Source organism: Sabethes cyaneus, chromosome 1 (genome assembly GCF_943734655.1).
Source record: "Sabethes cyaneus chromosome 1, idSabCyanKW18_F2, whole genome shotgun sequence".
Taxonomy (NCBI): Eukaryota; Metazoa; Arthropoda; class Insecta; order Diptera; family Culicidae; genus Sabethes; species Sabethes cyaneus.
The window spans coordinates 11628681-11655310 of NC_071353.1; positions in this window are offsets into that span (position 1 = coordinate 11628681).

Consider the following 26630-nt stretch of genomic DNA (forward strand, 5'->3'; position numbering starts at 1 on the left):
GAAATGCTTTTAATGACTTTTTTAACGTCGAATGTAAAATATTTTCAACCCTTAGAAAGTCGAAAATATTTTGTAAAACCTGCTGAATGGTTATTTATCACACCACATGTGTGGATGAAAGCAGAGGAGTTTTAAAAAGCCTAATGCCCTGTTCTATAACTCAGATATCAGGTTTCACCATCTATGGCTCGAGCAGCACGTTCTACAACTCAATAATCCCACTTAAAATAGGAAAGAAGGTCGAGTAACTGAACATATTAGATTATTTCCCAATAAAATGTTCGTACATAAACAGGTTGTCAAAAAAATAGAAATCAACGATATTATGCTCGCATCATCGATCTTTGATTTTGATGTTCCCCAAGGGAGTCGCTTGAGACCATTTGATTTCTTGTTATTTCTTCGACGAGGAACTATAAATACGTAAAAAATCGCTTACTTACGATGCGATAAGTATCTGCAAATTGATCAACACCTAGCGTGCCTACAGTTTCAGTATCTACCCTAGCATCAGCAGCGCTGGAAGAAACTTCCAGTCAAAAGGAACGTTTCGCAACTACAATTTATTAATTATTAACCATCATCATCTAGGTGAGCAGCCAGCGGTCGTAACGAATGAAACACTTGGCTACCAGTGGCTTGGCTTGCGCCACCTGGCAAAGTAGTAGGAAAAAGTTATTCAGAAAAAAACACCCATCAAAAATAGTGCAATTTCAAACAACAACAACAACAACAACAAGCCATAAATCCAACCGTTGTCATCAATCCGAAAGCAAATTTATCTCCGGAATGCAAATTGGTACGGCCTTTCCAGCTCCGAAGGAAGAACCTTCCAGAACTGACCAGCAAACGTTTCCCGATCCTTATAGAGCCGGAAAATGTGCGTTTAAATATTCAGCAGTGCTCGCCCGCCAGCCCCGGCAAACTGAAATTAAAAATCTTTCACTTCGAAAAGAGGTCTGGAAACTCCCTCCCGCGCTCCTTTGCGCTTCATTCACAAACTTCTACTACCCTCAGCAGTAGTGAGGACTGACTACTGGAGGAAAATTTGCATCTCCCGCGAAGTCGAACTTCCGTCCCTGCCCGGGGAGACCGGGAGGAGGACAAGTCGGACCCCGTCGGAGCAACCGTTTCACTTAATTAGAAAATTTGAATTCAAATATTTACCTAAGTTCTCATTAGAACCGTGGTGTCGCACCGTCGTTCCTGCCGCCGTTGTCGTCGTCGTCGTCATCGTCGACGTCTTCCAGGGCAGCTTGACGAGGCTTCCACCGCCGGCACCGCCGCCCCCGCCACTGTTCGCCGTCGGAGGCAGATGCCAGTGGTACGACGACGACATTTCTACGAATAGTTTTTTTTTTGTTTTTGGTTCATGATGGAATGGTTTTTTTAGTTTTCGTTTCATACGATAGATTCATCATACGCCGCGTGATCAGCATCGTCATCATCATCACCATCGTAGTGGCAGTAGTAGTGGTAGTAGTAGTAGTAGTCGAAGTGGTAGTAGCAGCAGACGACATCGTAGTTGCACGTTCGCGGGAATCAACGGCGAAAAAGAAGAGAGAGAAAAAAAAGAACGAAAGTTGCAGAATAGTTTATGTTTGGTTTCGTTTCGCTCGGGTATGTTCTGTTGGTGTTTCCCGAGAAAAGAAAAATATATGCAAAAGTTCAATCTTGGTGCAGTTCTAATTTGAGCAGGAGAAGAAAAAAAATCGGATGCATATTTGATAGACAGCAAACTCGTTAGCGAGTGCCAAAAGCTTACGCTCGAAAGGGAAAATAAACTCACAAGACCCACACAAAGTTTGGGGGAAAAATCACATTCAGGAAGGATTTTTTTTTCTTTCATATCGAATAGGATTAAGTGTAAAAGATTTACTAGACGAGATTAGCACTTACCTGAGAAGGGAAAAAAACGGAATGAGAAAAAGTAGTATGCATAGAAAAAATGAAGAAAAGAATGCCATTTTTTCTTCTGTAAATAAACAAGGTCCGGTATCTACGATCAAAGTTCGACCAGGGAAAAATAACATAACATGCCAATTTCGTTAGATCGGCCTCCGCCTACTGCCTTTCGCCGAGCCTTTCCGAGCGGCAAGCTTCGTCCAGGGGTAAGCCAAGCAGCAGCCTATCAATTGTGCGCTTTTAACGATGAGACGAAAAATGGGCAAAAGCTGATGTTATCTGTAATGAACATCAGAAAATCGAAATCCGGCAGGCAGCGAACAGCCAACGACGGCTACACCCGGCACCGTTCCGTCGTGTGAAACGCAGTTTCCGTCCGTGTGGCAAGCCAGCCATGCTTGTGCGTTTAGCTTCTGTCACCTGACACTTTTGGGTCCGTGGACAAAAGGGTAAAACTAGGCGAACGAACGAACGAACGAACGAACGAAGCTACGCGAGGGCCACTTGCCGCCGATTGCCGATGGTAGGATTGTATTGTGCTGGGCATCGGGTAAAGTATGGCTTGAAATTTTCAGAGGACAATTCGGGGGAAAGTTATAAATGCGACGCTTACCGTCGTCGAACGGCGACCCCAAAGCTGCCAGTTTTACCAGCTACTCTGACACAACTGGCTTTGACGATGGAAGACGACTTTGATAGGGAAAACAATCTCTTGCTCTGCGTTTAATGGTACAAATTATTTACGAGGCAATCATACTAAAACGACTTCTGCGATAAATTAAACTATCTCCAGATTTGCTTCCATCAAAACGGCGTGAACCTTGACAATGTTCTGGAATGCAGCAAAGCCCCCAGAAATACCAGCTGAGCTTTCGAGCTGCTTTCACAAGGTGAAGTTGTGGAGAAAATATCGTTCACCGCCAAAATCGTCTCGAGTAGAGCCTCAGTCACAAAAAAAAACCTGCCTATCAATCAGTTATAAAAGAATCAGGTCTTTCTACGACGAATAGTTTACATCTTTGCATTATTGCAATGTTATAAAACGGCCGATCCCATTTGCCAGCAGGTCCTTGGTTGTCGAACCCGGCTCAGTGACCTAATGATTCGAAAACGTATAGCTGGGTTTGGGCTTAAAATTCTATGATTCCCTTTGTCGACAGGCTTCGCAACCAGATACTAGGGATACTATAAAACACCTTTGTTTCATTGATTACTTTCTTCAGCTTTCTTCGTCTATTGTTAAGAGTAGGGTTTATTCCAACTTTCGCTTTGTTTCGTTGCGTGACCGTAATAGAAGATTGAACACTGTATACAAGAGTTAAAACACAAACTTTCCGGAAGTAAAATAGCGATAAGCGTAAGAAATTTGTCCACCCTTCAAGCATGGCAATCGGCCTTAATGGTGAGAATGCTTTACCGATTAAGTAATTTCGAACGCAAATTAATCCAGGATATCCTTATACGTTCAACGTTTCACTAATGACAGGGAATACTCTGGGTATAGCAGACATCGACCAAGTTATGGTCTGTAGAGCTACATCAGAATTGAATTTTTTCGACTAAATCCGGCTCAAATGCTAAGCCGCCTTCACTTCATGTTTGCTCGGTCCATCTCAAGTGGGGCATTTCACCAGAAAGGGGACTGAATAATCTCTCCATTGTGTTCCATTTGCAATTAACTGCAGCTTGTAACTATTCATGACAACAGCGGATGTCACACTGCAGACATCACGGATCGCCCTCAAACGGAGCATTCGACCAACGGTTGCTAAATTGGCTCGATATCAGCGACAGTGTGTTGCATTGGCTCGGTTCCTACCAAGTAGATCGTAAACTGACTGTAACAGATGACGGATTTCAATCTAATGCTGGAATCCCACAAGGTAGTCATTTGGGACCATTAATCTTGCTGCTGAAGTTCAGAAAGGGGATTTGCGTCGGAAATCCCAATTTCGGAAGCACTTTTTAGGCCCACTTGTTGCTTGTAAACCTCGTGAAGTAGGAGGTTTGTGACCAATTTTCAGTACAAAATTTTCTCAGCTTTCGAATGAAAGTAATCGAATTGAGCTAGCTAGCAATAGTTTTTGCACCACAGCTAATTTAAAGGCAAACAGAGCCGAAAACTAAAAATGTTCAATTACTCTGTAACAATTGAGATTTGACCATAAGCGTTGAACGATTTTTTTCCGTTAAATATGGTCCTCCGTCACCCCCTGAAATATCTGCACTAAGCTATCTAACACCCTGTATGTTCACTGCATTCTTCTTGCCAAACTGAACACAGAGAATATATTTTCATGTACAGAACTTTTGTTTCAAACAAAAAAAAATGCTTGTGAAATTTACAGAATCAATGACGACTAATTTCACCTTACCAACATGCCAATTTTGAACTCATTTGTCCGGTAAATGGTAAATGGATTTCCGTATCGCTAAGTATACTGCTTCCGCGTACATTCCACTCAAAAACACTTTTCCATTATTCTGGCATCCAAATTACCAAGATGGAATGGAAAGGTTTAAATCAGTTAAACACCTCCTCTTGGGCTATGACCGAATTACGAGAAACGCTGCCGATTGCTCCACTTGGAGACATTTCAAGTGCGAAAGAACGTTTCAAGAGCTTTGTTTGGTGTTGAGTTTCCTGTTTTTCAACCGGAACTTTCCCGGTTCCCCGGGTAACAACGAAGGATCTCGAAAATTATGTCTCGTACGAAAAATTATATTTCCACTGATCAACATGGATTTATGCCTGGGCGATCTGCTAGCGCGAATTTTCATAACAACCAAAACACACAAAAAGGGTAACAAACAAAAGGGTCAAGTCAAGATGCAATCTATACAGATTTGAAAGCGACGTTCGATCGTATAGATCATGGCATATTATTAAGGAAAATTTAACGAATTGGAGCTTCACAGAAGTTTAGTCTATGGCTTGGTTCATACCTGCGTGGCAAAAATCTGCGTGTGAATCTCAATTCCTGCCATTCGTCAAAATTACAACTACATATTACAATTACAATTATAAATAACTCTGGTGTGCCCCAGGGCAGTTATATGAGACCTTTGCTATTTACACTGTTCTTTGATGACGTAACCTTATTGCTGGGTGTAGGTGTAAAGCAAGAATATGCCGATGATCTGAAACTGTATCTTGTTATAAGATCTATCGATGATTGTCGCCGATTGCAAGAGCTTTTGAATATATTTGTGGGCTGGTGCCGTAGAAACTGGTTACTCATAAGCATCGCTAAATGTCATGTTATGACGTTTCACTATTCAGTGAACCTTGTAGTCTTCCGCTATGAAATCGACGACCAAGAACTCACGAGATCAGACCAAGTTACTGATCTTGGTGTTCTACTGGACCCTCTGTCAATCTACATCGTACAAATCTGTTCACTAAAGCAACACGTCAACTCGGCTTTATCTCCAAAATCGCTAGGGATTTTAAGGACCCGCTCTGTCTGAAGGCATTATATTGCTCGTTGGTACGGCCACTACTTAAAAATTGTCATAGATGTAGAGGAGAAATCGGACAAGCGAAACTAACCCATCGACAACGGGGATAGAGCAGGGTGTACGAACGTTCCTCTGGGAATTTTTACAACGTTAAATCACAAGTTACCATGCTTATGGCATACGCAAAACACACAAAACATGTGCTTGCCGTACTCTCATATGGGCGGGTGAGGACAAGCGGCACCTGGCCTGAGCTTCAAGGTTAAGCACTGATTTGATATATCCACTTGCCCCATTTTATCCAATAGGCTCGTGAAATTAAGAAAAAATAAAGCTTAAATAAGCGATAACTTTGTAATGAATGGTCCTAGCGATTTACGATCTTTTGCAGAAACGTGTGTGTTGAGTGCTTCAATAATTGCCCAGAACACAATGTTCTTGTAAAATGCAACCAACAAAAGCTATGCACGAAAATCTAATTTTTAAAGCAGTTCCAAAGCAAATACTCTGTAGCTCTACATCCGAAAGAGATAGACATATCATTTCTTCAGCAAATATGTTTGCCTTCATATTGTCTACAATTTTGCCGAAGAAACTATGGCTGTGTTTTCCAACACAAGAAAGTTTTTTTTATTCTTATCATAGTAAGCCATGAGCAATTTTTGACAGTTTCAGACTGTGGGGGATATTTCTACGAACAATAGTTCCTAGGTCACTCTATATTGCTAAAATGAAAACAATCGACGGTAGGAAAAAAGATTCACTTTTCACCCTTTTGCAGTGTAGTGCAGTGTAATATCTATATCTATATAGATCTATCTATATCTATATCTAGTAAACGCCGCCTACAAGCTGTCACCGATGGCACAGGGTTTCGTAGAGAATTACCAGGCTGCTTTCAAGGGGACTCGTGCAACTATGGACCAGATTTTTACCATCCGACAGATCTAGCAGAAATATCGAGAGTGCAACGTGCCCACGCATCACATCTTCATTGATTTCAAAGCAGCATACGATACAGTCGATCGAAACCAGCTATGGCAGATAATGCACGAACACGGTTTACTACCAGATAAACTGACACGATTAATCAGAGCTACATTTAATCGAGTGATGTGTTTCGTGCTCATCTCGGGGACACCCTTGAGTCCCTTTGAGATGCAGCGAGGGTTGAGATAAGGGTACGGCTTATCCTGCATGCTGTTCAACGTCGCTTTTGAGAGACTGATCCGACGAGTGGACATCGAAACGCGTGCCTCTTGTTGAGGGGTGCCAACTCCTAGACTTTGCAGATGACTTTGATATCACTGTCAGGAACGTTACGAAGGCGGAGGCAATCAGCGCCAGACTGAAAAGGAAGTCTTGGAGAATTGGGCTAAAAATAAATGAGTTGCAGACCAAATACAGGAATGAAAAAGACTCAAAGGAAACAAACGCGTGCCTCCCACGGACGGTAACGAATTAAAAGGGGTAGATGAGTTCGTACTGATGCAAAAAAAGCCTTGGGCTTAAACGTTTTTTAAAACTTAAGCCTTCTTTATCAACAGACTTCGCGGCCGGCTGTTAGAGTACAGGACAGTTACGGGGCTACTGCAAAAATCTTACTGACTTTATCCAGCAAGCAACGCCTAGCCAAGATTCGAACATATGACAACTAACTGGCTTATTGGACCAGTATCGTACCTCGAAGCTTACTGGGTGGGTCCTGACGATGCACAAAACCATTATTAGACCAGTAGTTCTTTGCCGCGTTCGAGCGGGGAAGGTGCTACAGACGATATTGAGCGGAGTACAAACGGAAAGGTGAGAGAGGCGGAGACGTATGAATCACGAGCTACAGACACTGCTTGGAGATTCCCATCGTAAATCTGGCGAAAGTTGGAAGGCTACGGTGGGCCGGACACGTCGCAAGGATGTCGGACGACAATGTAACGAAAACAGTTCTCTTCAACAACCCCACCGGCGCCAGGAACAGAGGAGCTCAACGTGCAAGATGGTGTGACCAGGTTGAAAGTAATTTGCGACTTCTGAGATGACCGAGACGAAATTGGCGACGAGTGGCTTCTCTAGGCTGCTGACAACAACAACGACGACGACGAGTCTAGATATCAAGTTTAGTTTCACTCTTCCCAATACGTCATTACGTCATACGTCGTAGCCTAGACAATGTTTTTTAATAATCTATATATTTTCCAATTCATTCAACTTTCGTTTATCACAGAAGGCCCCTACTCCTCCCTAATAATTAAAAAATAGCTTGACTAGAAGTCAACAATAAAAATCAAAGGGGTTGTGTACAAAGCACGACCGTATAGGTAATGTAGGACTTTTTAGAATGACACCCTATCCCAAAGCTTACCGTAAGACGTAGTCCTACGTCAAAAAAAAGTTAACGATTTTAGGTTGACGACTCAAATCTGAACAGTGGTGGTAAAGAAGCAGCAATCGTTAAAACTTCGTTAATGAACAGTAGAAATAACAGCGGTTTCAGGAGCATTCCTTGTAGCACATCGAAGATGTTGCAGATTGGTGTAAACCGTTCGGCTCGATTCACACGATCTATCTCTGAATTGTCGAATATTTTTTAGACAATTTAGAGAAATCATTGGTTAATCCAAGCTCATCGTTTTTATACCGCTCGCTCATTGTTTTTATACCAATTTTTGTCATGCTTCTGAGACAAAAGTTTCCAACGGTAGTTTTTCAACTGAGGTATATCTATACCTATAAAGAATGATTTCTGTCTGTCTGTCTGTCTGTCCGTATGTTCCTTATAGAATCGAAAACTACTGAACCAATCGGCATGAAAATATGCATGTAGAGGTTTTTTGGGGCCAGGAAAGGTTTTAGTGATGGTTAGAAACCCCTCCCCCCACTAAGAGGGGGGGCTCCCATACAAATGAGACACAAATTTCTGCATAACTCGACAACTAATCAAGCAAATAGAACAAAATTTGGCATGTGGGTGTTTTCGGTGACAACAATTTATTCTATGGTAAATTGAGACCCCTCCCCTCTTTATAAGGGGAATTATAACTCCTCTCCTCTTTAAAAGGGGGGGCTTCCATACAAATTTCCTCATAACTCGAGAACTAATCAAGCAAATGGAACCAAATTTGGCATGTGAAAGTTTTCGAGGGCAAGAATATTTTCTATAGTAAATTAGGACCCCTCCCCACTTTAAGAGTGGGGGCTCCTGTACCAAAGGAACACAATTTTCCTCATAACTCGAGAAGTAATTAAGCAAATGGAACCAAATTTGGCATGTGGGTGTTTTTGGAGACAAAATTTTTTTCTATGGTGAATTGGGACCCCTCCCCGTTTTAGGAGGGGGGGGATCCTATACACATGAAATACAAATTTCCTCATAACTGAAGAACTAATCAAGCAAATGGAACAAAAATTGGCATGTGGAAGTTTTCGAGGGCAAGAATATTTTCTATGGTAAATAAGGACCCCTCCCCACTTTAAGAGGGGGGGCTCCCATACAAACGAAACACAAATTTCCTCATAACTCGAGAACTAATCAAGCAAATGGAACAAAATTTGGCACGTGGGTGTTTTTGGAGACAAAATTTTTTTCTACGATGAATTGGGACCCCTCCCCACTTTAGGAAGGGGGGCTCCCATATAAATGAAATACAAATTTCCTTATAACATGAGAACTACTCAAGCAAATGGAACCAAATTTGGCATGTGGGAGATTTTGGAGTCTTGAATTTATTTTACGATAGTTAGATACCTCTCACCCCTGTGATAGGGGGATATGGACTCTCATACAAATAAAACAGAAATTTTTGCGAAACTCAAAAACTAATCGAACTCGAGAAATTCGAGACTCTTCCATAAAACATTAGTCAATACAAGACCACAAAAACTATCTTTAGCAACACTAGATCATTCGGGACGAGACGGTCGCGAGTGTTGCCGGTGACCCGCCGTCGGAAGCGCCGCCCACTGGGAGGCTTGCAAAACTCGAGATTGTGACAAAGATCATCCGAGATTCATGATTTATGTACAACACAGGTTAATTTGTTGCAATACGAAGTTTGTCGGGTCAGCTAGTAACAGATAAGAGATAACAGCCTATATCGATTTTTCTATTGCGCCCTTTCCAAAAATTAATCTAGACCAATTTTGGAAAAAACTAAGCATGCAAAGTTGCTTATTTACATGAACTCTTTACACACACAAAGTTTCATTGAATTCTGAGAGGGTCGTGCCAACCTTTGGTCGAATTGGCACGAAATCCGTCTTTATTGTCATAGAGGACCCTCCAAGCTCAGAAGTGATTTCTCTTTTTGCCAGCATGGCATGAATCCAGTCGATTATGTGCGTATTATACTCTCTTCCTAGATATTGAAAGAGCTTTCTATAATTCTAGGAAGAATTATTAAGCTCCTTCAATATCCAGGAAAGAACAAAGTGCCTTTTCCTTTACTGAAAGAGCTTTCTCAATTTTACCTACAAGCGTATGAAGTGCTGTTACTGTTGACCAGATTGATATGTAAACTGATATTCAGATAATGGATATGATGGCATGTATGTTGAATCGACATATTTTTTTAGAACTTTTTCCATTCTCTTCAATAGAACCGAAGATAGACTGATAGATCTGAAGGATTTGGGATTCGTCTTGCCTCCCTACCAGCTTTCGGCATGAAGATGACCTTAACTGATCTCCATTTCGATGGAATGTATTTGAACCTTAAGCTTGCCGTAAAAATCTGCTTGAGCGCCGGTACCAGGACTGTTTCACCTTTTTGAAGCAATAATGCTGAAAATATTCCGTCAACACCTGCAGATTTAAATGGCTGAAATGATCTTACAGCATTTAATCACTGTAGAACAACTTTCTACAACCTATACCTTCCGAGACCACACACACGGTTGTTCGGTTGTGTGATTTTTTTCAAGGGTTTTCTGTAGTCTTGCAACTGTTGGTGTATTATTTACGGTTTCGCATGTTAACATCCAAGATTTTCTCTTAGATTTCCTTATTACTTTATTGTACTCAGTTAGAGCTTTCCTATATTCAATCCAATTTGACGTATTACAGGAGTCACCAACAACGAAACTGAACTGCCGAACAAAAAACAAATATTACTGAGCTCTAGTTTATAAAACCGTATGCAGCGAAAGAAAGGAACGGTTTCAAGTTGCTTCTTTGTGGTACATAAGAATATTGTCTCGATCTTCACGCTTCATTAACGGTTTTTGGGATATTTTTAAAAACTATTAGGAGAACGAACTAATGTATAGTAAGAAGTTGTTCGACACGTGTACATATTTTTAGTTTTTTATATACTCCATCGATCCAGGCTAATTCTTTCAGGCTAAGCAAAGTAAGACGAACCTGAATAGCAGAAGAGTATAAACGTAGTGGGAAACTCCAATGCGTTACAATATGTTTCGAGCTAAAATAAAGTATGTTTCCGTCACGTAAAAAGATCGATTTTTTAAACATTAAAACTGATTGACTGATAAAAAGCAGTTTTCACAATCAGCTGTTGTTCACATGCCACGACAGGTAAAAGTTGGCTGTACTCCACCTACACGGAAAGAAATTTCGATACCATGAATGATGACTGAACTGCCATATCAGACAGCACAAAATCATAAATATTGCGTTGGGTTGTACTGAAAGAAGCTCGTGATATCATGATTATTATGGTGTATTTTCATAAATCATAAGCTAGAAACCTGGAATAATGAGTCATTTTGCTCGTTTTGGAGATTAAATTTCTATCCGTGTACCGGCAGGGACGAGCTAAACATACCGCCAAAATGGTTCGCCAAACAAATTAGAATTAAGCAAGCGAAACAAAGTGGAGTGAAAGGTTACCTGTTTCATTTGTTTCGATTTTTTTTTGTTCTTCTAATTTTCGAAACGACCCGGAAAAAGAACAAATAACAACCGAACGAAAGGTAAACAAAAGCCATGAAGCAAAGACAAACACCAACCGGAGCAGCAGTTTTGCCACCTTCGTGCGCCTTGAGCCGGAAATTTTAAATTCGAAACGAATACATATTTAATGAGCTTCTAACTGGCACACACAACAGGAAGAATTGTGCCGCTGGGCGAAGGTTAAGGTGCGACCGGTGTTGTGTTGTGTAGGGATTCCGGGTAACGCGCCGCGTGCGCCAATGTGCCCTGAGATCCATGATTGGCATTTTGAAGTTTATGTAGAGAGCCTGAATCGCTGCCAGAGTGGATGGATGGGTGGTAGGTGGTAGCTGGTAGGGCGGCCGGTGGAAACAAAGGAGCATTAAGCGTGGAAGTAATTATTATAATGGCTGCCATTTGGAGGGCTTTGGTGGATAGATGTAATCTCTGTAATTGATTGTAGGATGGATGTGAGGATTACACTTCGAGTGTAAACATTATCATTTCTGGCTTCGCATGGTTGCCATTTTTCTCACGACGATGTCAGTGGCTTAACGTAATAGGCTTGAGGATTGAATTATTGTCTATTGTTATTTATACTGACTGACCGACCATCGTTGACGGTCTATATCTAACGCAAATAACTGTACATCAGCAACTTTCAGCGAAGCGTAAAGAGCATATTGCATCACCTACGCCACAGTAGCAGAAATAATAACCCAAATCCCTCCGGCCTACTGTGATTACACACCTCGCTTAAATTGCGTATGAAACACCTGCGTTGCGAACTATCGCACTGCAATCACCGGAGCATACACACATTCAGGCCCATTCTCACGGCCTACTAATCCAATTCTCCCAGCGCTCTGAAATATTCATTAACTACCGCAGCCAGTTACCTCCTCCTGCCGCTCCACCTCCGAACCCACCAATTACATACCACCCGGTGAGGCTTTCACCCCGAAACAAAAGGAAAACAAAAATGTTCACGAGATGAGATGAGAATCGAGGCCCCCCCCCCCCCCTTACTCTCCATCCACGGGTTTTCGGCACATATTCGCTCGTTTTCCACAGCATCCCTCTATCCCTAGTCACGTACATATAGTAGAGCATGCACACACAGGCTGCCGTCCGGGCGCGCACCTATTCAACCGAACCGAACAGGGGACGGCCTCCGAAAGTCGAGAAAATAATTTATTAACCTGCAAAACACTTTCGACCTGCTCATATTTTTCCCTTTCATAAACCTCAACCTGCTCCTTTGCGGCGAGGATGAAAAACCGACGCCACGGCCGCCGTCATCATCATGTGTCTGCACGGCGGCGGCGGCGTCCATTCAGCAGCAGCATTCAACAAACACACACATACTCATACCCTCTTCCTGTCCTGCCCACGGACACGGACGGTACCGGTGTTCCAACCCGGTCGGCCAACGCCGGGCCAAAAGAGAAAGAAATGCCACAGCCACAGCCAGAAACTAATTATGTTCCAGCTGGTTTCTTATTCGACTTTGTCTTCTCTTCCAGGGATTGCTTGCTTGTGTTATGGTAGGTACTTAGTTGTGGGAGTAGTAGAAGTAGTGGTTGTAGTAGGCCATTATTTATGCTCTGGACGCGTGCCTTCAGTTTATATAACCACATTTGCGCTCAAACGTGATAATTTATCAAATTTCTTGCACCATGATGGCCCGGCCTGGCATGCTGGATCCGACTTCCGACCGACTCTTGCTCGCAGAACAGAATGCAAGCATCAAATGCACGGGTCCAAATTTGTAATTCAATAATTGATCGAGTGCAGCGCAGTGCTGCTTCTCCTCCGGAGAAGTTTCCTTGATTGGCATGCTTCAGCGAAAACTTTTGTCCGGAAGAAGCACTGCCGCACATCTTAACCGCTATTTGCCTTTGACTAACAAAAATCTAATTTCGACATTGACGTCGGCGTCGTCCTCGCCATCGTCGTCGCCGTCGCCGTAGTCGGTTTGCGTTTTTCTGTTTGTATGCCGGATCATCCTACGGGGGAAGGTGGTGCAGGTGGTGGTGGTGATGGCTCCCTGGCAAGACGAGATAGACCGGATAGGTGACGGCTTGGTGCAGTCAGCAGAGCCAACGGCTGCATTTAACTTTTCCCACTGAAGGGATGCAGTGTTTTTCCAGATCGAAAAATTATCGCTCATCTTTCGCTCACTCTGGCACGACTTTTGGTTTCGGGGGGCCGTCGTGTGGAAGGGTTGCCAAACTTCCTGTACGCCATAGAATGTAGTTAAGATCTAAGATCTAGGTTCAAAGAAATTATTTGAACAAAGAAGTTTCATCGTATTCAATTATTGAGTAGTTCATTCATGAAATCTATACCTATAAAGAAGGATTTCTGTCTGTCTGTCCGTATGTTCCTTATAGAATCGAAAACTACTGAACCAATCGGCATGAAAATATGCATGTAGAGGTTTTTTGGGGCCAGGAAAGGTTTTAGTGATGGTTAGAAACCCCTCCCCCCACTAAGAGGGGGGGCTCCCATACAAATGAAACACAAATTTCAGTATAACTCGACAACTAATCAAGCAAATAGAACAAAATTTGGCATGTGGGTGTTTTCGGTGACAAGAATTTATTCTATGGTAAATTGAGACCCCTCCCCTCTTTATAAGGGGAATTATAACTCCTCTTCTCTTTAAAAGGGGGGGGCTTCCATACAAATTTCCTCATAACTCTAGAACTAATCAAGCAAATGGAACCAAATTTGGCATGTGAAGGTTTTCGAGGGCAAGAATATTTTCTACAGTAAATTAGGACCCCTCCCCACTTTAAGAGGGGGGCTCCTGTACCAAAGAAACACAATTTTCCTCATAACTCGAGAAGTAATTAAGCAAATGGAACCAAATTTGGCATGTGGGTGTTTTTGGAGACAAAATTTTTTTCTATGATGAATTGGGACCCCTCCCCGTTTTAGGAGGGGGGATCCTATACACATGAAATACAAATTTCCTCATAACTGAAGAACTAATCAAGCAAATGGAACAAAATGCGGCATGTGAAAGTTTTCGAGGGCAAGAATATTTTCTATGGTAAATAAGGACCCCTCCTCACTTTAAGAGGGGGGGCTCCTATACAAACGAAATACAAATTTCCTCATAACTCGAGAACTAATCAAGCAAATGGAACAAAATTTGGCACGTGGGTGTTTTTGGAGACAAAATTTTTTTCTATGATGAATTGGGACCCCTCCCCACTTTAGGAAGGGGGCTCCTATACAAATGAAATGCAAATTTCCTCATAACTCTAGAATTAATCAAGCAAATGGAACCAAATTTGGCATGTGAAAGTTTTCTAGGGCATGAATATTTTTTATGGTGAATTAGAACCCCTCCCCACTTTAAGAGGGGGGGCTCCTATACAAACGAAATACAAATTTCCTCATAACTCGAAAACTTATCAAGCAAATGGAACCAAATTTGACACGTGGGTGTTTTTGAAGACAAAATTTTTTTCTATGATGAACTGGGACCCCTACCTACTGTAGGAGGGGGGGCTCTTATACAAATGAAATTCAAATTTCCTTATAACTTGAGAACTAATCAAGCAAATGGAACCAAATTTGGCATGTGGGAGATTTTAGAGTCTTGAATTTATTTTACGATAGTTAGAGACCTCTCACCCCTGTGGTAGGGGGATACGGACTCTCATACAAATAAAACAGAAATTTTTGCGAAACTCAAAAACTAATCGAACTCGAGAAATTCGAGACTCTTCCATAAAACATTAGTCAATACAAGACCACAAAAACTATCTATAGTAACACTAGATCATTCAGGAAGAGACGGTCGCGAGTGTTGCCGGTGACCCACCGTCGGAAGCGCCGCCCACTGGGGGGCTTGCAAAACTCGAGATTGTGACAAAGATCATCCGAGATTCATGATTTATGTACAACACAGGTTAATTTGTGGCAATACGAAGTTTGTCGGGTCAGCTAGTGAATACATAAAAGTGGTCCCAAACGACAGCCTTGTGGTACCACTAATAATGTAACCCATGATTCCAATCATGCACTATCTATACACTGAGCTACTAAATCTTATCTATTTCAGGACGCCCGCCACATTAAAGCTCCTTGTAGTAGAAACTGATACCATTTGGCAGAACTTTGTTCACATATTTATGAAAAACGACCGGCGCAAGTTTCGTTAAAATATTCCACTACGTTGCGGAGTAGTAAAGAATGGAACTCAAACAACAAAATATCTTGCGCAGACATCTGGAACATCCAGAGTGGTCTAGATCAAAGTTGGGAAAAGTGCTTAAAATACCAAAATCAACACTGTATAGTGTTCTAAAAGGTCATAAGGAGAATCTAAAAGTAGAAAGGGGCTTACGTTTAGAGGCAATTCAATGGATGTATTTTGATAGACGACGAAACCTATGTGAAAGTGGATTACAAGGAACTTCCCGGGTAAAAAACAATTATATTGCAACTGGGTTTGGTGATATGCAGGGCAACTATAAGCTCGTGTTTTTTGATGAGTTCGCCGAGTATGCCAGGATCTGGTAAGGTAAGGTAAGGAATATGTAGCTGTAGATTGAAGACTAAGCTTAAAGCTTAAACCAGGAAGTCATAAATTTGGCATTAAATGTATACATATAAGAATGCTTGAGGAAACTGAAGTGAAACTTAAAGCTGAAGAAAGATACTACGATCGAGTAATTTGTGGGTTTTTTCACCATTCCAATCCTGAATAATAGGTTGTTTTGTGTCCAGACTAACTTTTAGACAGGATTTATAAAGGTAAATGTATGTTTTGTATGCACCGGCATTACTCCGGAACGCCTGGACTATTTTTCACCAAATTTGGCGTTAATGTACCCTATTCCGATCCTCCTTGACATAAGGGAATCGGCAGTGTTAAAAAAAGGGATTTCGATTTCTACGAAAGTCTACCTCCTTGATGAAGCTGAGTCGTCCACTGAATCCACTTCATGTGAGTGATTTGCTGCAATCTTTTCGCCTGTTTTCGCTTGTGATCTTGGATTAAGTGAAGCAGTTGAATGATCGCCTAGTGGTACACTACTGTACTGTACTGTACTGTACTGTACTAGTGGTACAGTAATGTTCCGATTTCGACAGCTCCCGATTTTGTATCCCCCCCCCATTTTATCAGTTTTTTATCCCGATTTTGTCAGCCTATAAATTTTGTTTATCTCTTGTGCTTTTAAACATGATTTATAAAACTTTTCAGCCTGTTTGAAACAATTCTAATTCTCTGGGGAGAGTTTTTGAATAAAATGATACCTTCTTGCGAGTAATTCGGGGTCAAAATTAGGGTATTTTTATAGTAAAAGTTCTAGAGTTCCTAAACAAGCAAAGATAGAGGTATACTATATTCGGAAATGTTGTGTATTTTTACTATTTGTACAACTACAATCTATTACCGAAAATAGAATTAAAATAGAGAAACTGCTTTGAACGATTTAACATTTATGAGAAATAGGATTTTTCTATCTTTGTTGAAGAGATAGAAGGTTACTGTCTTCAGCAAAAATTCTTATAATAATAAGCTGTAAAACTTTGCAGAACGCATCAATGTGTTACATTTAAACTAAAGAAACATAATTTTTTTATTGCACTTTTAGGGGGATTAATCAAAATTTGAACTCCACTGGACGATAGAACTTTTAATTTTAAGAAACTTTTCCCAAGGTTCCATAAACCTAAAACCAAGTTTTCCCTCTCAAAGCTAATGCGCACCAAAAATTGGTTCTGGACCAGTGTGCTGTGCCCGGTTAATTGAGCTTTCGGTTGACCAATTGAGGGTTAAAATTTACTCTTTTAGCAGTAGTCTTCGATGTTGCAAGCTCTTAAGTCTTGAATATTGCAAAAAAAATTTGAAAAAAAAAATTCCCGATTTTGTCAGTTTCTCCATTTTGTCAGGACAAAATCCAACATGGGGCTGACAAAATCGGAACATTACTGTATTACCAGTTTGTCCGCCGCCTCCAAATTATTTAAAACAATCGTCATATTTGTGCGACTGAATCTTACAAGCGAAACTTGGCTCGAAGATATCGTCCCATTCACGAATCAATATGGTGTGCCGCAAGGCAGTGACTTAGGACCACTTTTACTCATTTTATTATTTAACAATGCTACCGCTGTCCTTGAAAGCGGTTGCAGACTGGTTTAAGTTGACGATTTTAAAATCTAGATGATCTACCTCGTTGCATCGAGGATTGCCAACGCCTTGAACTTCTCGTGGATACGTTTGTAAATTGGTGAAAGTGAATAACTTGACTATCACCGTCTCCAAATGCGAGGTTCCACCGAATCAAATCGCTTATACTATTCGACAACAAAATTGACGACCAGGTACTGAAAAGGGCAGAGCATGGGAATGACCTTGGTTGGCGAGTTATCGCCACACGCACAGATTATGATCTGTACAGTTTATGACAAACAGTGAATCTTCAGCTTTAATCACAAGACTTGGTTCTTTTATCAATTTCCAGCAGTCGATCAGAGTGTTACAGTTAACCTAGCTGCGAGAAAAAGGATTACTCGTGTTGTTGTATTGAGATTCATGCCCTGCACACAATCGATCGCTAGTATTTGTTATATTTCTCAACGCTATCAATTGTTACTCCTTACATTCATTCATTCTCGATATTAGATAGTGAACGAAATCAAATGTAAATCTTTCATTCATTTTGAACTGCCGACAACGGCAAACGAAATTACAAAAATACTTTGGTTTATGCTCAAAATTATCAGTCAAGAGCAAGTAAATCGAATGACAGATTAGTCGAGCAACGATTCGGCAATGTTGCAATTCGTGAATGAACTGTTTTGAAGGCTAGAAAACTGAGAGAGACAAACACTGTCAGCAGTTCAGTAGTCAGGTCCATGAGCTGACAGATAAAAGAATACTACCTGGGTTAAAACTGTATGCGTTGAATGCGTTTTACGCATCCACCCAGGGCTGTAATTTTTTTCAAGCACTGGTCAAGCGACTTAAGCATGGGATAATTCTTAGGTCCTCCTGGCAGTGCAAAAGGACAGTCTCATAATGAATGTGTGCTGATTAGAGGAAGAACCTCCGCCCTTTCCAGGGACAGTTGTAACTGAAAATAGTACTGGATGCGAGGAACGAGTGCCTATAGCAGAGCATGCTTTGAAGGGAGGGTCAAATCTTATAAAATACACACAAGCACGCATAACAATTTAATGAGCATATCGCTCACTCAATTGCGCCATTCGCCATTTTAGCCATTTCACCATTCATTCTTTTCATTTGACTCCAAACAAAACTGAAACAACTGAACTTAATAACTTGTGCCGACGAATTTCTGCAACAGAATATAGTTTTTAAGGGCTTCTGCGATCTCAGTTGGAACCTTCTTTCCACATCCACGTACATTTTGGTAATCCATTTAAATCAAATACGGGGGATCCGTCTAACATTTAAAATAATGTTATTTTAACGTCCTACAAGCAAATCCTTGGGCATAACCATCTTTAGACAGACAGACTTCGCAGCCGGCTGCTAGAGTACAGGACAGTTACGGGGCTAGTGCAACAATCCTACTGACTCTATTTAGCAACACCGCCTAGCTTAACATACGACGACTGGCTTGTTACTGTACTGTATATTAACGTACACAATTTTCTGTTATTTTGCACTTTTTAATCAAATTCGAATATAGGTCCGCCTTGCCCCGGTAAATGAGGCAAGTAGGATCTAATGCCATGATTTTGAAATTTCTTTATTGAATCATTGCATGTAAATCGATTGTCCTTTTTTGTAATTAAACCTTCAAAGTGATACCACTGAAGAGTTTCTGTGCTGCAAGAATTTTAAAGTATAGATTACATAATCGAATGAACCCCAACTATTGTTAGGCCTCACTTGCCCCGGGGTACCTTACATCAAAGTGAACGTGTTGCGCCATAACTCCGGAACGCCTTGACTGTTCTTCATCAAACTTGACGCACCTGTTTCTTGACAAGAGTGAATCAGCACAGGGGAATCACAAAAGGGGAGTGGTCGCTAAAAAGAGGGGAAAGTCCTAATAAAGAAAAGGCTGCGGCCTGGCGGGAGGGAGTGGTTCCGAATCTGGTTGTAATGATATGATTACAGCTTAGTTCCATCCATGGAATCCACCGTGCTTCAAATGACCCTCCCTTATCCCCCATTTTCCGCTATTTCCCCTTCGCGCCTGGTCTCAATCTGTTAGACCCTATCAACTCTTTGTTTCCTTACTTTCTTCTACCGTTCCCTCCGTAAATTGTAAAATCTACCGTTATAAAAAAATATAATAAAAAAAAAAAATAATTAATGGTTCTAGGGTGTCATATTAGACTTATTTTACAATCATTTTTGTGTGATCTTATGCATTTTGGAAAAATTTAAAATAAACGTTGAATGATTTTAAAATGAACTGTTCTAGTATCTAAACAATAAAAAATAAAAAATAAGAAAACTTATCCAATTTTTTATTCTTAGGTTTCGTATTCTACTAAGACGCTCCAAAAACTTCAGTGTTCTAGTATGTTAAATCTCAATAATTATAAGCAGTCATAAAGAATTCTCATCCAGCAATTGTCTCCATCAACCAGTCTGTCCGTCAAAATAATTCTGGAGTTGTATTATCATCTCTTGCGAAGCAGCGAATTTAAAATCAAACCACAGACAAACAGACGAGACACTCGTGTTAATTTCATCGTCCATTCAAAGACCACTCATGTTTTCAAAAAAAAACTTGTTTCGCAACATGGCCACACTGCGGCGCTCGAGTGTTGCTTCGAGCTTTCAGTATAAATCCATACAAATGTAAAAACCCTGCAAATGCAAGCTAGGTCACAAGAGGGTGCTAGTAGAGTGCAAGCAAAATGTGTATTGATTGTAATCCGGCGAATTGATTGGCCCTTGCGATTAGGGGGTGTTGTGGGTTCGAATCCGGTTATAATCTCAGATTATAGCTTGGTTCGACCCTTGCACCTTCCAGCATTGGACAAAAGGTAAGAGTCAAAACGACTACTTGTTAAGCGTAGCCACCAACTACCGCCCCCCCCCCCCCCTCACCTTCCAGCTCTTTACCCACAACTCCAAAGAAAAATTTCATTACTTTCCCCTACCGTCCCTCCATTAATTGTAGAATTACCGTTTCAAAATTAATATTAACGCCGGACCGCATTTAGAGGTCAAAGACTAAAACCACGAGTTTGGTCTATTGTTTGAAAGGTATTTTTTTAAGTTTCACATTTCAACTAATCACATGCAAAAACACTTTTTATTTCTAGGCTAGATAAGACCTAGGATTTGATATGAAATGGGGAAGAAGCGCCCAGCATAGCTCTAGCCATCCAAAATCTCTACCTAGCACCTCCACGTGACCATCATAGGAAATACCCCAATTTGCATAATAGAGTAGCTCTGCTAGGAAGGAAGCGGGGTCGTGTGGCCGTCTTTTTTTCAACTGTTATATTATTTAAACTAATATTATTGGTAGAATATAGGGTATGTTGCTACATCGTCGTAATTGCCTATTCCCGTCCTATCCACCACAAATTATTAAAAAATATCAGCATTTTTATGACACACAATGCAAAATTAGTCATTTCCTAATATTTTAGTTTGTTGACTTCACGATCAATCATAGTGAGCTGAGATCTATTTAAATGTTTTTTATCATTGAAGAAGTCCTACCAGCCTAATTTCCAACGTTTTTTCGTGCGACGAAGAACAAAATGTCGACTGATCGTTTTAATTTCCGTCATTCATAAATGAAAATAACTCGAGCAAGGCATTGTGGTTATTCTACAGGCAGGAAAACTTGCCTGACCTGCAGAAATTTTGTAGAATAACATTTGTCATGCCGTCGTACACAAATACATGCGCGTTAGCTTCGTAAACATTGTCGTGATTTTTAGTTCGGACGATGAAAAGTTTTGATGGACGTATTTTAAAACGGTACGACGAATTTTAGAAATAAATTCAGTTGCGTAATTTCAATAATATGCTTTAATAGTCGCTTTTCAGTGATTTCAAAGTTCACGGATCGCAAGGTAAGTGTGTTTTAGTCAAATCAGCACAAGAACTTTTGGAGTATTCATTAAATCCATCCAACAAATGATGAAAATTAGAATGGCTTTACTTATTAAGACGGGAATTAGAAAAAAAAAACGTATATAAATTTGGGGCGAACCAACCCTAAACCTCTTAAAAAAAAGTTAATAAATAAATAAAATTGGTAGAATAATCTATTTTCAGAGAGCGAAATAAGGCGCTACACGAAATAGGCGCTATATACGGGAGGTCCACGCTTTCTTTCTTCCGCCTAATTTCAAGAAGTTAAACGGAATCAGATATTATTTCTGGTTCAAGAATTGGCTGACCAGACGAGACGTAGAAGACACGACAATTGCATAGGTCTGTGATGAAATTTACTTCGACTTTAGAAAAAAAGTAATTGGGAGTCTTTCCGTTCTAGTAGGTCAGGAATTATTTATTTCGATTGAATTTACATTAAATTGAAGTCCTGAAAGTGAACCGTACTGTTGAAGCGCTGAACCCTGCGGTCTCCTTAACCGACTTTGTCGATAAGGTACTATATAGAACCTAATTAAAATTGAAGTCTTGTTAGAAAACATAAGTGACAGAATATTGCAATTCATGTATTTTAACGCAGTAATACATATAGCGAGAAAATACACTGGAAGATTAACCATGGTTTTACACCAACGTGGGGTTTTAAACAATTCTTAAGAACACCACTTCTGAAGCACGGACAAAATTGATACAGAAAGTTCAAATTCATAATTGAACATATTAAATATTTTAAAGTTGTAATGCAATAGTTTCTAACCCATACAGTGGGACTTTCATTTTAGCATGGTTCGATTTTGCAACAAAAGTATTCGTTTTTGGCAACACGAAACATTTCGCTTCCAAAAATATGCTTTAACAGCAATCGATTTCCGTATACGTGTTCAAAATGACCAATAATGATGACATCAGTGAGTGCATGAAAAAAACTTTGCGGTTGTAAAGTGTTTTAATTGACGAATGTTTATTGACGTAGGGCTACGTATTAGTGCAGGCTGTCAAAAACTTGCTTGGCTTGATAGTTTTTGTCGTGATTTCTGAGTATAAAATGGTTGCGATCGTAGAAAAATCATTGATTATCATTTGGGGGGCTCCGAAGCCGCTAAGTTATCGAGTCTGCTTTTAGCATGGGTTTACTCTCAGGCCCCTCATTGCCCGTCCTTCATGCTGAATTCTATATGACCAAGCACGCATAAAATTTAATAAGCATATCGCTAATTCAATAGGGATTATAACAAAAAATGCATATTATACAGCAAACACCCAGGCAGTTTTCGACGCATCGTTTTCGTGGCATCATTTTAAAGGTTTTATTTGAAACATTGGTTGTCTTACGGGGCGCATCGTCTTCCGGTCAGCAGAGCCGCACTTCGGGGGAGCTTCGCGCTTGGTGATGACTAGAGAAAAATGTTAAAAAAGTCTAGTGGATAATCTCGGGCTGTTCAGAAATATTTGCATGATTTCCATTGATTCCCTTTCTTCTTCATTTAGATGCAGAGTGCAAAGTGTTTAAAACAATCGATGAAATCAGGCCTCGCTGCTTTGAAATGGGTCGTTGCATCATGTGTCAAACGGCTCGGCTCAGCCTGCACGCCGATTGTTTATGGAGGTTTCGATCAAATGGGTACTTAGCTCCTTTGAATCAATGAAAATCCAAAAAAAATGTTGTAATGTCCGAGTTCATCAACATTTTTCGAGCCAATAACACTTTGGGACATATCACGGAGAGTTTGCGGAAAGTAGAGGTGGTGTTTATACCTAAGGGAAATGAAAAAGATAAAAGCATGGATAAAGCTTTCAGACTAATAAGTCTGACTTTAACACTTCTTAAGTTGAAAGAGAAAATCACAGATATCCGCAAAGTGATTTTAAAAAGTTCTCCGTTGCATGGAAATCAACATACATACCAACACGGCAAATTTACGGAAAACCCACTGCACTGTGTAGTGACGTTAACTGAGAAAGCACTCCAATATCAGGAGACGGCACTTTGTGCTTTCCTTGATATTGAAGGAGCTTTCGATTACACGCCCTTCGTTTCAATTATTATGGGTGACTTTCAAAATGGAATTCACCACTTAACAATGAAGTAGATTCAAGCAATGCTTTTGAGCAGAGAAATCACAGCAGCATTGGGAAATATGTCGGTCACGATGCCCACAAGGAGTACTCTCCTTCTCGTTCTGTACACTACCGGCCGATGCACTTCTTTACAAGATATCATGAGTTAAGAGACTATTGCTTAGGTCGTCGCCGTAACTTGTCGTCAGAGGAAAGTTTGACGCAGTACTGTTAAGTTGTTTGTTAGGAGTTCTAAGCACCACCATGCTATGAAGCTTACAAGACGAGCTTAATACAAGTCCCATAAAAACAGTTGCTATAACATTCACTAGGTGAAGAAAACGTTTCCCTACACTGATTGGTGCTAGGCTGAGTTTCAGTATAAGGGCCAAACTCAGCAGAATCCCATTAGCATCAAATACAGGACTGTAGACCAAATAGTTTATCTACCCAAATCCTACAGTAGGTGAAAAAATGTTTAACTCAACTTGCCCAATCATACGACTTCTAACTGGACACTGTCCCGCTCATTGAAATAATATCGGATGATACCGATACTTGCTGCTTTTGAAGCACTGAACTTAAATAATTCAGTGCGTCTGCTTTAAAATTATGGGGCTCTTGCTTTATCTAGGCATATCTTCTTCGGAAGTTTTATTCTTAGAGCTAAATTCTCGAAGGGGCATTGATTTTATTAACCATGTAGTACCGAATTGGGGCTCAAGATTACAACTATCTAGCATAACTCCAACGATGACCCCAAAAGCAGATCCCAGCTCCAGCCTGCCCCAAAAGATGATCATTAATACTGTCACAGTAACCATTTAATCTATGCGATTTTGGCTTACAAAAAAAAGCTGTACTTAATCTACACGGGGCCTTGCCGCAGGCTCTGCGGTCAGCGGCTTTGGTTAGCAACACATCGGGCAGGCAGCTTTCGAGTCACATCCGTGGCATCAATTTAAAGGTTTTGTTTGAAACATTGCTTGCCTTACGGTGCGCATCGTCATTCGATCAGCGGCTTTGGTTGGCGACACATCCACAAGCAGCTAGCTTGCGACACATTACATCATCATAACATAACATCATAAACATAAAAGTATATCTTGATTACAGATACCTACTGCCAGTAGCGTTTGTCCGGTAAACAATATTCCCAGTCCCACCATTAATCCACACACCAATAACCCGTCAAAAATTTAAATTAAATTTTGTAGTAGAAACAATGCATCTGCGATAGTTTTTAATGTTAACATTGAATCTTATGGTAAATTTATTGTAAAAGTGCCTCAAATTTAATGTTTATTCATATTTTTGTTGTTTATTTTACACCATAGAATTGGCCATACTTCATCATAAATTTACTGCCTTTTTTAATTATATTTTGTTTATTCGCCTAAAAAAATTACCATAGAAGGACGATAACTTTTACTGCAAATGAAAATTTTTTTCGCGAAAAACTAAATTTTTTTATTGTTAAGATACTTAATAACCCGTCATTTTTATGGTAGAATCTCTGAAAACCATGAAAATTGTGGTGAACAACAATAAGTTTGAAGGTTTGGTTATCTTTTCTGACGATAAAGTTTATTGTTTTTACTGTATTTTGTATCCTACGGTTGCCATAATTTCTATCTTCGTGTTATGGTTATTTTTTCCGGGAACCTATCTGATGGACGAAAGTAGACAATGGACACCACGAGTCAGAAATTTGCGAATTCGAGATTTACAAATGGACCTTTTCAGGTCTACCATTCAAAATAACTGAAGAGTTGAAATTATGAATTTCTCACATGTAAGAACACAATCCTTTAACGCGCAACTTGGGCATCTAGATTCTAGATCTGCAATTCGTAGAAAAATCATCGGCTCTAGCATTGGGAGACGAATTGCTCTACATTCGTAGTCCTTCGTCAAGCTTGCGCCCGTGCCACTGGGCATGGACCCTTGGACTTTTTTATTCAATTCGCAACCGATGTTTATTCCCATGAAGAACCCTCATCCATGAATTGTCCAAAATGATTCAAGAGTTGCGCTATGATACCTCGAGAATCAGCGAATTTAAAACCAAACCCCACAAAACCAGTTGGAATTGCTTTCTTTCTACGAACCACACACTTAATTTTTCTGCTTGCCCCTCGATATTGATCGCAATCCGACCTTTTTCAACGTTCATTCTTCATGCTCAAAAGCATCATCGGAAAAAATATCCAGAATTTTTCAATTTTTATCGTATTGCCGTCGATGGATAAATAGTTTCATAACCTTCAATATTAAGGTAACCAACGTATTTTGGACCCCATCAGCAGCTGTACATAATTTGGACACTTACAGCAAAATCAAATGAAAGTGTCCAAATTATGTACAGCTGCTGATGGGGTCCAAAATAGGTTGGTTACCCTAGTTCGAGATAATCCATTACAATCTAATTGATCACTTTAATGTAGAGTTTCCACTAGGGAGATAATAAATTACAATTCAACGCCATTTACACGCATCGACTAAAATTGACTCTGCAAGTGTCTGCCACGGAACTGTTGAGTGAGTAAAATTAAATTTTAACAAACTGGCTAAACCTGGTTTCGAACCAATCATGGATGGATGGAATAGTAGCGTAAATTTTGGGTTTTTTGTCGCTAAATTTCGTCCCATGGCCCTTCGAATTTCCAAGAAAGGACAATAGCATCTCCCTTTCGAAAGAGCGCCATTGCACTAAGTTCGTACACGTGCTTAAACAACTCCATGTGCTTATATGTTCCTTTCCCTCTCCTGTTTTTTTCCGTAACGAATTTGATTTTCGGGGAAAGGAAACTTCATTACGTTACATTGTTTACTGTTTACAATTGATACTTGGAAAGCGAAAGCTTTTCCACACCGATTGCCATTGTCAATGACAGTGAAGATTTACACGCTGAGGGCACAGAATGTTTGCAGTATTAGATTATTTATTAGACGAATTCTGAACCTTTCCAACCGTTCTAAGTTTTTTTTGCAATTTATTGAGTCTTAAAATTTTGACACTATTGTTTTAACTATAACAGAACGAATCATATCGACCAACACGTTCAACAAGAGCGTTAAAATCCAGCCAAAAACAGCCCAATATTGAAAGCCATACTTCCGTTGGAAAACAACTCCATATCGGTTGGGTTCACTGAAAAACAGTAATCGAATTACCGATCTGGCGCACCTTGTAAATTAAATTTGTCTCCTGTCTTCAGCTGA